Here is a 14,646-nt window from a genome sequence, read left to right as displayed (position 1 = left end):
GTTTACCAACATTTTAGGTAGTTTAATTTCCTTTAGAAAACAAACTCTTGAAACTTTACAATGTCCCATAAAATTTAAATTATTACAATACCCCTATCAAATTGTTTTTTATCTTTTCAATATATTTATCTTCTAATACGGTAAACCGCCATTATATTCGGTGTGGAAGTAACACCATGGTCAGGAAAAATCCAATTCTTGTAAATTATTTTTTATTGCAAAAACAACTCAAAAAAAAAAAGAAAAAAAAAGAAGAAGGAATTTTTGTTTCAAAAAAATAAAAAGAAGAAGAATGAATTTTAAAGAAAATTTATTTATTTATTTTTCGAAGAAAGAGAAGAACCGACTCCGAAAACAAATTATGCCAAAAACGGTTGAAATAGGCTTGAAGTCGGTTCGACTAGACCCGCTTTTACCCATACCCGTTTTTGAAGGTATAAAACCCTAGTCACGCGCAAATTCAAATTCAAACTAGAATTCTGAAATCAGTCATTTGGTACTGCCCTACTGCAATATAATCCCCTCAAAGCCTCTCCGGAGATTGCGAATGGATTTTAGGGCTAGGGCACAATCGGGCATGGCGCACAGGTTGCTTAGAAATCCTGAGGCAGATGGTTGCGAAAGCTCCGAATTTCCCATATCCTGCGTGTCTTGCTTCGGCAACTACCCAGAATTCGCACAGTAATCTTTTTTTTCTTTGTTGCCTCTGAATCTCGTAGGATATAGATTTTTTTTTTTTTAACAGCTTTTAAATGTTTTCTATATAGGATTCTATGCAATTTCCATTTTCCTTTACATTTTATGTACCAGTTCGCATTATTCATTCAATTTTTCAAATGCTTATAATTACATGCTATGCAAATTTTTGTTTTAGGAATAGCTTTAATTTACTCATTTTCAGTTTTTACCAGAAGCGTCATTTCGATTGTTCTTTTTTTTGTAATGGTACTGTTATTATGTATATGTGAATGCAGCTAAAAGCAGAGTATGAAAAGGGGTGCAATATTTGTACTCGGCCCTTCACGGTTTTCAGATGGAATCCTGGTCATGATGCAAAATATAAAGAAACAGTTATTTGCCAGACTTGCTGTAAGTTGCAAAATTTGTGTCAAGTTTGCCTTTTGGATTTGGAATATGGACTGCCAGTACAAGTTCGAGAAACTGTTATGTCCACCAATTCTAACGATGCTATTCCCAAGGGCGATGTCAACAGGGAGTATTTTGCTGAGGAGCATGACCGCAGGGTAGGTTTTATCTTTTACATTTTGACCATGCCAAACAAGTTAAACTATTTAGGTGTTTTACTTTCAGAAGAATCTTGTTATCGCCATTGCTGCCATATGTTATTATTTTGGTCTTGGAGTCATGGATATTGTTTTGTTTTATTTTATGGATATGCATTTTTTGCTAGAGAATTCTTTTTCGATTGTATCACTGTTTAGACAATTATCTCTGTTGTTCTTCCTCTGACTAATAAGTCTTCTGGTTTGTTGCTTTTTCAGAGTATAAGATATTTGATATTTTGAATTTAAAATTTAAGTTCGTGGTGGGATCAGTAGTCTTATTTACAGGCACGAGATGCCCATAACTGGGGAGTTGTCATTTTTATCCAGGTAAACAGATCCGGATACAATGCTCCAGATGCAGGTTAGAAGCTTGTATTCCTTGTGTAGAAAAACAATTTAATACCAAACTTACTTTTCCCAAAGTTAGCCTGATTTCTATTTCCAATAGAATTTCCGAAAGAACTATCCTTAATCTTTAGGATGAGATTCTTAAAAATAAATTTTTAGACTGAAAAGTTTGCAATTTTTTTGATAAATCTTTATTTTGTTTTCTAAACTTCTGATCTCTCTGAAATAAAAATTAATTTGGTCTTGGAGATCTGTGCAATCGGCTCAAAATTTTCTTTCTGGGGAGGAAGGAGAATACTTTACTTCGAGATGAATAAAGTAATTTTCACCAAGATGTTTTCTAGCTGCATCAAGGGCCGATGATAAATATGTGAATATTTCCCAAAAGGGTTTTGGGAAATGGGCCATCTCAATGTTTGTAAACACCAGGGTTAAGTCCTTGATAAATGACGTAAAAATCTTTTTTCTTTTGGTTTTGAGGTGTTTGGGCAAAGAACTCTGTGAGACAATTTAAAACTGAAATGAAACTCCCAGTATCAAGATGGGAACGTTATCAATTGTCTAAAAGATAAAACTGCTCATTTGAAAGCGCTGGAGCCAAATGCTCTAATGGTTTAAAACTGGCTAAAGATAGGGGGGTAAGATCAAGGAACTTTGAACTGAACTGAATTTTAGGATGGTTAGGTGATCTCGGGAAAGATGGATTCCGAGATAGTTTAGATCTGGGAGTCTGTTTATCGGCCATGGAAAATATAGTGATAATGAAAAATATAGTGATAAATAATTAAACCTGCAACTGTATAGAAGATTAAAAAAAGGATTGAAAATAGGCAAACAAAAGAAAGACAACAATATTTGCAAGAAGTTTAAGAAGAAGAAGGATTATGATCTCTTGACAAATATTGATATAGAAGAGGAGGTTGGTATGAAGGCATGTAGAAAGATTATGAAACTAGGGGCTATTTATAACCCAGAAATCTTAACTGTTAAGTCTTGAAAATATCTGTTTTTGTTCTTTTTCTGGTAAATCTGAAATATCATTCATTTTTTTTTTTTTGAAATTCAAAATAAAAGATTTGCGAGGAAATTGTTTTTTCCTTTTAAATATTCGAATTTTATTTCTGGAAAAATAGATATTCTATCTAAAAAAATAGTTCATCGTCTACGAGATATTTTTTTCTCGTCGTTTAATTTTGAAAAGAAAGTAACAATGGCTTGACAATCTGTTCTAACTTTAATTTTTTTTTATTAAAAAGGTGGATAGAAAAAGAATTCAATATGTAGACAATTGCTAAAAGCTCTTGATCTATGCTGGAATTGATTTCCTTTTCTTTAAAGTTACTTGCTGTATCCACATAGCTTTTCTTCTGATAATGAGTGCTTGTAGGGCAAAATAAGCATTATTGCTCCACATCCTGAGTTGTTGCCATCTGTCTACAAAATAATAAAGTCAGTAGGTAAAGGAATAGTAAGCTCTGGTAAATGCTTTACCTTTTTTTTAAGGCGTTTGACTAGATTTCTGTCTTGCTGATTAAAATATTTTATCCAATTCTGTGTTGTTTTTGAGTAAAGAGGTTCTGCAAGCTTTCCAAGGTCTTGAATAAATCTGCGAGAATAATTAAGTAGGTCCAAGAACTATTGGAGGCCTTTAATATTGTAGGTAAAGTCATTTGGCATATTAAGAATTTTTTAGCCTATATGAGGCTGCATTTTAATTTTTCCTTTTCCTAAAGCAACTCCTAAGAAATTAATATGTGTCTTAAATAATTCCATCTTTGTCTTACTGATTATTATCCCATGCTTTTTAAATTTCTGTAGAACTCTTCTAAGGTGATGTCGACGGTCTTTTTTAGTTTTACTAAACACAAGTATATCATCTACATAAAAGAAAGCTTAAAAACTTTTATTGCATAAAAGAAAGCTTACACACTTAGTAAATACACACTAAGAAATACATGGAAGAAGAAAAGGAAGAAGTAGAAGTTGCAAAGAGTACAAGTGTTTTTCTCTTTTGTGTTCTCTGTCTAAGGGGGATGATAGGTTTTTTCGATGAGCGTAAAATGAAAATTTTCACACTATATATAGAAAGGAAAAGTATCAACTGATGAGTTCGGGTACAATCTTTGGCCCCATCGACAACTCAAAAGAAAGATAAGATTCCAAATTTTTACACACCGAAAGTAATAAAGCTAACCGACACTTATCATCACAGTTTTTTTTTCCACGTCGAAAGTAGTGATAAATGATGATAATTACAAGACTCCAAAATAAGAAAAGGCACACCAAAAGAAGATGTTGTTGCCGTAGAAGACTTATCTTTCCATCATGTTTTTAATATTTTTCTCGGCCACAGAATTAAAAGATGCTGGAGAGATAAGGTCATCCTGTGGATCTTGAGCTGTAACATGTTCCATAAGTGAGGCATCTAATTTTTTATCTTCATCTTCTGAGTTTGGAACATAGATTGGATCAATGTTGATGTGCTAGGAGGTCTTAATATTTTTTAAATCTGCCACAATCTTGTTAAGTTGATCAATCTGAGTTCTCATGGTGTCAACAGGAGTAGGGCAATATCTTCTGTAGGTTTCTTTGGGTTGGTCTTTTCTTTTTTAACTTCTTCAATAACTTGTTTATTTTTAGATGATGAAGAAAATGTTTGTTTTTCTGAAGAAAAAACAAGGGGAGCCCATGCAACAAGGGTTGGTTGCTGAAACTGGTGAGGAAAATAATATGGGTATAAAGGAAACTAGGGAAACTAGGGAGGGGTTGTGATTTTTGGGAAATCACACACATAAATGGATTTGATATCTCTTTACCACTAGCCGTTTGCTATGGACTAGGTAGGCCAATTTTCGAGGAAGACCCACTTTCCATTTTTTGTTTTAAAATCTCTGCATTTTGATTTTTTAAAAATAAATTTTCAGACTGAAAAGTTGGCAGAGTTTTTGATAAATTTTTATTGTCTTTCTAAACTTCTAATGTCCCTGAAATAAAAATTAATTTGCTCTTGGAAATCTAGGCAATCGGCGCAAAATTTCATTTATGAGGAAAAGGAGAATACTTTAATTCGGGATGAATAAAGTAATTTTCACTAACATGTTTTCTGGCTGCATCAAGGGTTGAGGATAAATCTGTGAATCTTTTCCAAAAGGGTTTTGGAAAATGGGCTAGCTGTTGGACTGCATCAGTCCAATGTTTGTAAACACCAAGGTTACGTCTTTGATAAATAACGTAGAAATTTTTTTTCTTTTGGTTCAGAAGTGTTTAGGCAAAGAACTCTATAAGACAATTTAAAATTGAAATGAAATTTCCAATATCAAGATGGAAACTCCACAAATTGTCTAAAAAACAAAACTGCGCATTTGAAAGGGCTAGATAGTATTCGCATGCCCTTTTGGACATTTTGAGTGGCTTGTCATGCCTTTCAGCCTAAAGAATGCTCCAGCTAAATTCCAAAGAAAAATGGACAGAGTTTTTCCTAAACAGGAATTTTCAAACTTTTGTGCAGTTTATGTTGATGATATACTTGTGTTTAGTAAAACTAGAGAAGACCATCAACATCACCTTAGAAGAGTTCTACAGAAATTTGAAAAGTACGGGATAATAATCAATTTATTCAAAACCTTAGAAAGCTTGCAGGACCTTTTTACTCGAAGATAACACAGAATGGGACAAAATACTTTAGTCAGCAAGACAGGAATCTAGTCAGACTCCTTAAAGAAATTACAGATGGCAACAACTCAGGATGGGGAGCAATAATGCTTGCTTTGCCCTATGAGCATTCATTATCAGAAGACAAGCTATGTGGATACAGCTCAGGTAACTTTAAGGAAAAATGAATCAATTCCAGCATAGACCAAGAGCTTTTAGCAATTGTCTACGTATTGGATTCTTTTTCTATCCACCTTTTTAATAAAGAAAAAATTAAAGTTAGAACAGATTGTCAAGCCATTGTCACTTTCTTTTCAAAATTAAACAACGAGAAAAAGATGTCTCGTAGATGATGCATTACTTTTTTTAGACAGAATATCTATTTTTCTAGAATAAAATTCGAATATTTAAAAAGAAAAGACAATTTCCTCGCAGACCTTTTATCTTGAATTTCAAAAGAAAAAAATACATGATATTTCAGATTTACAAAAAAAAAAAAAAAAAACAAAAAAACAAAAACAGATATTTTCAAGACTTAACAATTAAGATTTTTGAGTTATAAATAGTTCCTAGTTTTATGCTCTCTCACTATGCCTTCATAACAGCCTCTTCCTCCTCTAGATCAATATTTGTCAAAAGATTATAATCCTTATTCTTCTTCAATTTCTTGCAAATATTGTTGTCTTTCTTTTGTTTGCCTATTTTCAATCTTTCTTTTAATCTTCTGTACAGTTGCAGATTTAGTTATTTATCACCATATTTTCCATAGTCGATAAACAGCCTCCTAAACCTAAGCTCTCTCAGAATCCATCTTTCACGAGATCACCTAACTATCTTAAGATTCAGCTCAGTTCAAGGTCCCTTTGACGTTATCCCCCTAATCTCCAGCGAGTTTTAAACCATTAGAGCATTTGGCTCCAGCCCTTTCAAATGAGCAGTTTTGTCTTTAGACAATTTGTGGCATTTCCATCTTGATACTAGGAATTTCATTTCAGTTTTAAATTGTCTCACATAGTTCTTTGCCCAAACACCTCTGAACCAAAAGAAAAAAGATTTCTACGTCATTTATCAAGGACGTAACCTTGGTGTTTACAAATATTGGGCTGATGCAGTCCAATAGATAGCCCATTTTCCAAAGCCCTTTTGGGAAGGATTCACAGATTTATCCTCAACCCTTGATGCAGTCAAAAAACATATTGGTGAAAACTACTTTATTCACCCCGAGGTAAAGTATTCTCCTTCCTTAGAAAATTTTTTTTGCGCAGATCTTCAAAACCAAATTAATTTTTATTTCAGGGAAATCAGAAGTTTAGAAAAACAAAATAAAGATTTATCAAAAACTCTGCAAACTTTTCAGTCTGAAAATTCATTTTTAAGAAATCAAAATGCAGAGAATTTAAAACAAAAAATGGAAAGTGGGTCTTCCTCTAAAATTGGCCTACTTAGTCCACAGCAAACGGCGAGTGGTAAAGAGACATCAAATCCGTTTATGGGTGGTGATTTCCCAAAAATCACAACACCTCTCCAGTTTCCCCAGTTTCCTTTACACCCATATTATTTTCCTTACCAGTTTCTGCAACCAACCCCTGTTGCATGGGCTCTCCTGTTTTTGCTTCAGAAAAACAAACATCTTTTACATCATTTAAAAATAAACAAGCTATTGAAGAAGTTGAAAAAGAAAAAGACCAATCCAGAGAAACCTACAGAAGATATCGCCATACTCTTGTTGACAACATGGAAACTCAGATTAATCAATTTAACAAGATTGTGGCATATTTAAAAAATATTAAGACTTTTCAACAGATCAACATTGATCCAGTCTATGTTCCAGACTCAGAAGATGAAGATAAAAAATCAGATGCCTCACTTATGGAACATGTTGCAGCTCTAGTTCCACAGGGTGACCTTATCTTTCCAGCATCTTTTGATTCTGTGGCCGAGAAAAATATTAAGAACATAATGGAAGGATAAGTCTTTTACGGCAACAACATCTTCTTTTGGTGTGCATTTTCTTATTTTGAAGTCTTGTAATTATCATCCTTTATCACTACTTTCCACGTGGAAAGAAAAACTGTGATGATAAGTGTCGGTTTGCTTTATTGCTTTCGGTATGTAAAAGTTTTGAATCTTATCTTTCTTTTAAGTTGTCGATGGGGCCCAAAGATTGTACCCGGATTGATTAGTTGATACTTTTCCCTTCTGTATATAGTGTGAAAATTTTCATTTTAGGATCATCGAAAAAACCTATCCTCCCCCCTAGGCAAAGAACACAAAAGAGAAAAACATTTGTACTCTTTACAACTTCTACTTCTTCCTCTTTCTCCATGTATTTCTTAATGTGTACTTACTAAGTGTGTAAGCTTTCTTTTATGCAATAAAAGTATTTTACAAAGTTTTTAAGTTACTTTCGGTGCTTTTCCCATAGGGAAAACCCTTGTAAGGATCCCCATCCAAAAATCAAAAAATGTTTATTTTAATTTTATTATGGTTAATTGTTATCTTTTTGTATCTATTTTATCTCAAATCCTTTTATGGTTATCTGTCAAAAACCTCATATAGAGAGGACATATCTTTTTACAAACCCTAGTAAGAGAGTTATCCAAAAATGAGAGACATAGTCCTAATCATAGAAATCCGGCCAGGAACTAAGTCAGGCAATGGTCCAGAAGGTGCGCTAGGGCAAACGAATGGTAAGTCCCGTTTAGCACAAGTGACTGGCGGTGCATTCCATATTGGAGGTATTGGAGTGGTTTGTCTCTTATCTAAAGATAATTCTACTGAAGCGGTATAGAAAAGGTATGGTATGACAACGTAAAAATATATATATATATATATATATATATATATATATATATATATATATATATATATATATATATTGGGGATATTACTTTATATTTAAAGGAAGGTAGGAGTACCTTGGGATATTACAACTTATTGTCTTCACCTTTTATAAAAATGTCAACTGTTCTCCAACAAATCCTTGAAAAATTCGAACTTTTTAATTTTTTAGATCGTGATTCTATTTTTACTTATATAGCCCAACTAGATAAAGAAATTAAAGATACTATAGAGTTCCATAAAGATCATCATATTGGTTTTACTCCAGAATAAATCACAACTTGGTGTGATTGTAAAAATTTCGACCTCAGAAGTACTCTTTCTAATATTTTAACTTTTGAATTTGATATATAAGTTTTCCGCAGATTTTATTTACAGGTATCACAGCGTATCTCTGACAGTCATTGTTTGTGTGAGCATAAACTCGCAAGAGAGCACCCCCTCCCATTTTGGTATCAAAGCCAAGTTTCGGTTCTGAGCATTAAAGTCAACATGGATTTCAGACAGATTGAAGAGTTACAGCAATTAGAAGATCTTCATTGGTTAGATCTAGGATTACATAATATTCCTAGACAGACTCATACTAGCCACAGAAAAGGTAATCTCCTTAGAATTACTTGTAATTTTCCACAAGAAAATTATAAGCATCATTTACATTCTTCAGAATTTCCTTTACTTAATTCTTTATCAGATTTGCTTATTAATTTTGGTAGAACACAGCAAGAACAATATCAATATTTTCTTGGTATTATTCAGAATCATTCTGAAAAATTACAAAATATTGAAAAAGAGTTAAAATTAATTAGAATAAATCAAGATTATCTCAAATCTTCTACAGCTAATATTTCTTCTCCTTCTTCAGTTTATTTTGACAAATTTTCCAGTAAACAGGAATTAGAAGAAGTAATCTCAGCAATTCAGAATCAGCCAAAGGATATTGAAGTCAAGACAGAAAAGCTTCTTGAAGATATTTCTTCTAAAACAGAAATTTTTGAACAAAAGATTTCAGAAGTCAAAAATCTCATTTCAGAACTTACAAGGCTTTATCTTAGTTAATGACAGATCCCTCTCTTGCTCTTTATAAAGTTCATCCAAATTACAAAGAGTCATTAGACTTAGTTTTAGAATTACTTGAAGATTCAGGTATTGCAAAAGACCATCTTGGTATTTCAGTTTTTAAACCACCAGCTTATAACGATTGTGTTCAGATTTCTCAAAATAATCAAATTATTATTTTACTCATTGATATTTTGAACAAGCTTGAAGAGCAAAATAGACTTTTAGAGGACAAAGTAAACTTTTTGAGTAACAAAGTCTTGAAATTAGAAGCAGTTGCAGATACCCTCTAGAAGGTTGACTAGAAATTAAGCCAGCCTAGACAAGAAGAAACAGCAGGTATAACTAATAAGTTATCTACTATTGTTAGTGATCTTGATAAAATACAAGTTACAGAAGGTAAGGTTACAAAGAAGAAAGGATTCTCAAACGAATTCTTAGTATGGCGGCCTCCTCTAGCAGACAAAACTCAACCCAAAGATCAGGTATAAGAACAGAGGATGATATAAACAGGTTAAGAACAACTCTTGATAGAAGAGAGATAGATGGAAGATCCAAATCTACCAGAAGGAATCCATCTCTTATGGATAGAATGCTAAGACATGCAGACAAATTAGGACAGGAAGTACAATTAGATGAATTTATTGATATTGATGCAGATTATGATCTTTTTCAAGCTCATAAAATAAATTTACTTAACTCTAGAGTTTTATATAGTGCAGGAATGATGCCATTCAAAACAGGCTTCTATGTTCATAACAGAACTCTACCTATTAGTTGTCTTGGTGGATAGATAAGAATCTTAAAAATTTGCAATGAACAGGTAAGAAAAGAATTATTCAAATTAGGTAAGACTTATATTCATACAGGTTTGCTTACTTTTGGAATTAAAGCAACCCACAGAAAAGATTTAAATACTAAATGTCTTGCAATTTTATATGATGGTAGAAATGAGCAAGATTTAATACACTCGATGATTTGCAGCACGGAAGCTGACTTATCATAGTGCAGAGGTATATTTTATGCATCTCCAGGAATGCTTATGACAATCAGATATTTTGCAAAGCATTTTAAATTAGCAATCCTTACTAAAGGATTTGAACAGTGGACTGAAGGTGATAATTTAATTATTACCATAGGATTCATTGGAAAAGCAACCAATGATATCAATCACAGATTCAAAGTCCAAACAGATGAAGTAGTACAGGTGTTTGCGTCTAAGGGCATTAAAATGATTAAGCCTTATAGACTTTATCCAAAAGATTTAGCAGGACAAGAATGGCCTATCCATCTCTTGAAAAACAGCTCAAATCAGTTACTTCAACCTCAAGACTCTGTTATGTACAAAGGTTTTGATGGTCTTGAGTATATGCGTTTTAAAGATTATTTTTCAACACCAGCTCCTTTAGAATCAGATATGCTTTCTGAAGAATCAGAAGCTGATAGACAGACCAGATCAGTCCCTATTAATTACAGAAATATTTTATATTGTGAAAAAATAGTCAAAAAAGCAGAAGAATTTACAGACTTAAAAGATGCAGAATGGGATGATGAAATCCTCCTGTATCCAGTTGAACTAGGATTAACAAATATGGACCTTCCAGACATAGAAGAAGAAATGTTTCAACAGGAAAAATCCACGATGATCAAGAATTAAAAATGATCAATGGATCAGTATATCTTGTTCAAAACAAAGATATTCAACAGTTTGGTGAAATAGATCTTGTTTTACCAGCTACCTCTAATGAGGAAGTAAACAACAATAAAATTTCTCAGCTTGAAAAATATTTATTACAAAAATATGAAGCGGATGAGCAGATAGAAACAGATTTTATAGCAGAAACAAGTTTTACAGAAAATATTTCTCACAATACTTCTTATTTTCAAAAAATAATTAACAAAGTTGATACAGCTCCTATTTCTAAAGTTGATATGTATCCAGAATATTCAGGTTCCAATTTTATAGCTACAAGCTATCAACCTCCAAATGTAGCCACCACTCAGAATATAGGTAATACTCCTCCGGTAAGAGTTCCTCCTCTTCAAGAATATCGTCCACATTTTAATTATCCAACAGGTTCAAATATCCAACATAAAGGATGAAGAATGAATTATGATGGATCAGTCAAACTACAAGAAGGTAGTGAAGGAGGTAAAATTCTTAATTTAGCAGATCACCATCCCCAAAAATGGGATCAGGTATTAACTATTTGGAAAGATGTTGTTATGGCTGATTGCATTAACCGATATCTTGATTTAGATACAGAACCCTTATTTACTATTTTAGAAACATATTTAGGTGTTACTACTAGATTTATTTAGGAATCTTTTAAACAGGATTTTCCCGCAGGATATGCCAGCATATTAGCCAAGGGTGCTAATCCTCATAATTTTATTAACAAAGTTTCAGATTTGTGTACAGGACATGACCCAAATACAGGACGAGTTGAACAACAACTCCAAGCTCTTATTAGGTTAGAACAGTTACATATTAGTGATATGGATCAAATTTATGATTTTTGTAGATATTTCTTACAAAATGCAGTTATTTCAGGAAATTATTTTGACGAAGCTACTAGGTATAAGTTTTTTAGAAAGCTTCCTCTTCCGTTAGGAAATGAGATAATGCAGCGATGGAATCTTAAAGTCCAAAACCTACCAAATAGAAAACAGAGTTTAGGCTCTGTGATCCAGCATACTCTCTCAATATTAGAAGAGAAATGTACTAATATTGTTACAGCCAACCAAGTTAAAAAGACTAACTATGCTTTTTGCAAAGGGTTTTTTTCGATAAATAGCCACCTTATAACTCCATTTTAGAAAAATAGCAAAATTTTTTTTTTTTTTTTTAAACTAGCCACCTTGGGACAAAAATACCCTTGATAAAATTGAAAATTACGCAAAAGTTTTTTTTTTTTTTACCATTTCCTTTCTTCCTCTACACAGCCGTTCGTGAGGTTTCTACATAGCCGTTCGTGGGGTTTCTCTAAGGTCACTCTTTGCATCTCATCCTTCTCACTCTCATTTTTTTGTATTTTCTCATATCTCAAACTAAAATCAGGTAAAATTTTTATCTTTTTTCTTATTAGATGAAAGTAAGAAAATATGTGTTTTTTTTGTTTTTTCTCTTTCTCTTTTTTCTTGTAATTTTTATTAGTTTAGGGTTTTTTAAGATTCTTATTTGATATGGGTATGCAAGAAATTAATTTATGAGCTGTTATATGTGATTTTAAAGATACTTAGGTGGCATATGGTTTGAAAATGGGAGAAATTTTATGTAAAACTGAAAAATCATGAAAAACAGTAAAAACGGAGGAAATTTGGCGGAAAAGATGAACTTCCGCCAATTTCCTCCAGTTTGTCAGTTTTCGCAAAATTTCCGCCAATTTTTCGCCAGTTTTTCGTCATTTTTCCGCCAGTTTTCCTCCAATTTTCCGCCAGTTTTCTGCCAATTTTCCGCCAGTAGGAAAAAGCTATATTTGGCCCAAAAAAAAAAACAGAATTAACTTTTTTAATACAGTTAATATGTTTGTTTAGTATTATTCAAAATTTTATATATTTATTGATTTAGTTTAACGTTATTCATTTAATTTTGTAGTAAAATGGAAGATGATGACATTGTAATTGCGGTTTTATATAATGGAGCATTGGTACAAAATGATAGTGGTAATTGGGAATATCGAAATGGTAAAAATATAATGGTTTCCGTCGGCAAGAGATGCACAAAATCAGAGTTAGAGGCTGAGATTTTCAATTCTATTGAAATAGATTGAAATGAATATTTGCTAAAGCTAAAATGGATATATGGACGATATGCAGAAAAGTTGGATTCTACAGAAATACGATGTGATAGGGATGTGAAATGCTTTCTTCAAAAAGTGAGGAATTGAGGGATGACAATGATGCGGCCTCCATTGTATGTTGAGGTGATTTCGAAAGTTGAACATGTGTGTAGAAATGTTCATCAAACAGCATTTGCTTCGGATAGTGGGAGTAGTCTTCATTCTTTTTCTTGTCCTCCAATTGGCGCTCGTCTACCACAAGCTTCCGGTACTGAACCTATTCAGGCTACATCTCAGGAAATTATGGTTCAAGAAACTCAGTTTAGAGATCAAGTTAATGTTCGTGGGGCCTGGACATCATTTAACATCCACGAATGAGTTGATGTTGGAGGTGACTATGCTGAACGGTTTCCTAACGACGAGGAGTATGAGCAGTTGCATCATATTGATCATGATGAGAATTACAATGCAGCAGGGGATGATGTTGATCATAATGATGTAGATTTTGATCATGAGTTGCCGGACAATGATAATGATATGCATCCTGAAATGAACAATGAAGGAGTTGATGATGTTAGGGTTCATCGTGCTACAAGTGACTACATATCATCGAGCAACAGAAGTGGTTCTATGGCCATATTTTCGTCAAAGTTCACTGGCTGTGAGAGCATAGTAGTTGGACAATTATTTCGCAACAAACGTGACCATGCGAGAAAATAAAGAGTTTAAGGTGACACGGTCAACTACACAACGGTATGAGGTTGTATTTGTAAATGGCGACTACGTGCAACCACATTTAAAAATGGAGAAATATTTGTTGTGAGAATTTTTGATAATGTACACAGTTGCTCGTTAGATATCGTGCATCGAGAACACAAGCAAGCCAGTAGTCGGGTTATCGGGCAATGTATCAAATCTAAATATGAAGGTATTGCACGTGTTTACAAACCCAAAGAAATTCAACATGATTTTTTGCAGAAATATGGGGTGAATATAAGCTACAACAAAGCATGGAGAGGTAAAGAGTATGCACTTAACAGTGTTAAGGGATCTCCAGAGGAGAATTTTGCTAAGTTACCTGCCTACTGTTATGAGTTAGTGTCAAAGAACCCTTGGACTGTTACACGTATCAAAACAGACAATAATAACAATTTTGTATATTTCTTTATGGCGATTGGAGCAAGCATTAGGGGATTTAAATCCCACATAAGATCCGTGTTGGTTGTTGATGCAACTACATTGAAAGGGAAATACAAAGGATACATGTATATTGCATCGGGCATGGATGGCAATAAGCAAATATATCCTTTGGCTTTCGGCATTGGAGATGGAGAGAACGAGCAAGCATATACATGGTTTTTCCAAAACCTGAAGGATGCCATCGGAGATTTTCTAGATTTGGTGTTTGTGAGTGATAGACACCCCGCTATTGAAAGGACATTACGCAAAGTTTTTCCCAATGCATACCATGCGTTGTGCACGTACCATATAAGCAGAAATATTAAAGCAAATGGACATGCGAAAGATGAATCAATAATACAATGTTTCATGCTCACAGCTAGTGCATATTTGGTTGAAGATTTTGAGTTTTATATTGGGCAAATTGAGGCTAAAAACAGTAGGGCTGCCCAGTACATTCGATCATGTGACCCTACAAGGTGGGCACGTTCTCTTTGTCCATG

The 14,646-nt window shown here is 33.3% G+C and overlaps 1 long non-coding RNA gene across 11 annotated transcripts; it reads left to right on the top strand.

Moving 5' to 3' along the window:
• The first annotated feature begins 368 nt into the window (after positions 1-368).
• On the top strand, positions 369-12,795 carry LOC107430534 (uncharacterized). Of its 11 annotated transcripts, XR_009634433.1 has the most exons (5): positions 389-681; positions 975-1,244; positions 1,503-11,656; positions 12,129-12,173; positions 12,781-12,795. It is a non-coding gene; the product is annotated as an uncharacterized LOC107430534 (long non-coding RNA). The 11 variants fall into 11 exon arrangements; XR_009634438.1 differs by lacking the exons at positions 12,129-12,173; positions 12,781-12,795 and having other exon boundaries at positions 369-681; positions 1,503-6,510; positions 7,105-9,368; XR_009634442.1 differs by lacking the exons at positions 12,129-12,173; positions 12,781-12,795 and having other exon boundaries at positions 384-681; positions 1,503-8,081; positions 8,492-9,368.
• Positions 12,796-14,646: the final 1,851 nt, after the last annotated feature.

The sequence above is a fragment of the Ziziphus jujuba genome, chromosome 10, assembly GCF_031755915.1.
Source record: "Ziziphus jujuba cultivar Dongzao chromosome 10, ASM3175591v1".
NCBI classification, from domain to species: domain Eukaryota; kingdom Viridiplantae; phylum Streptophyta; class Magnoliopsida; order Rosales; family Rhamnaceae; genus Ziziphus; species Ziziphus jujuba.
This window is presented reverse-complemented; position numbering and strand designations above follow the sequence as displayed.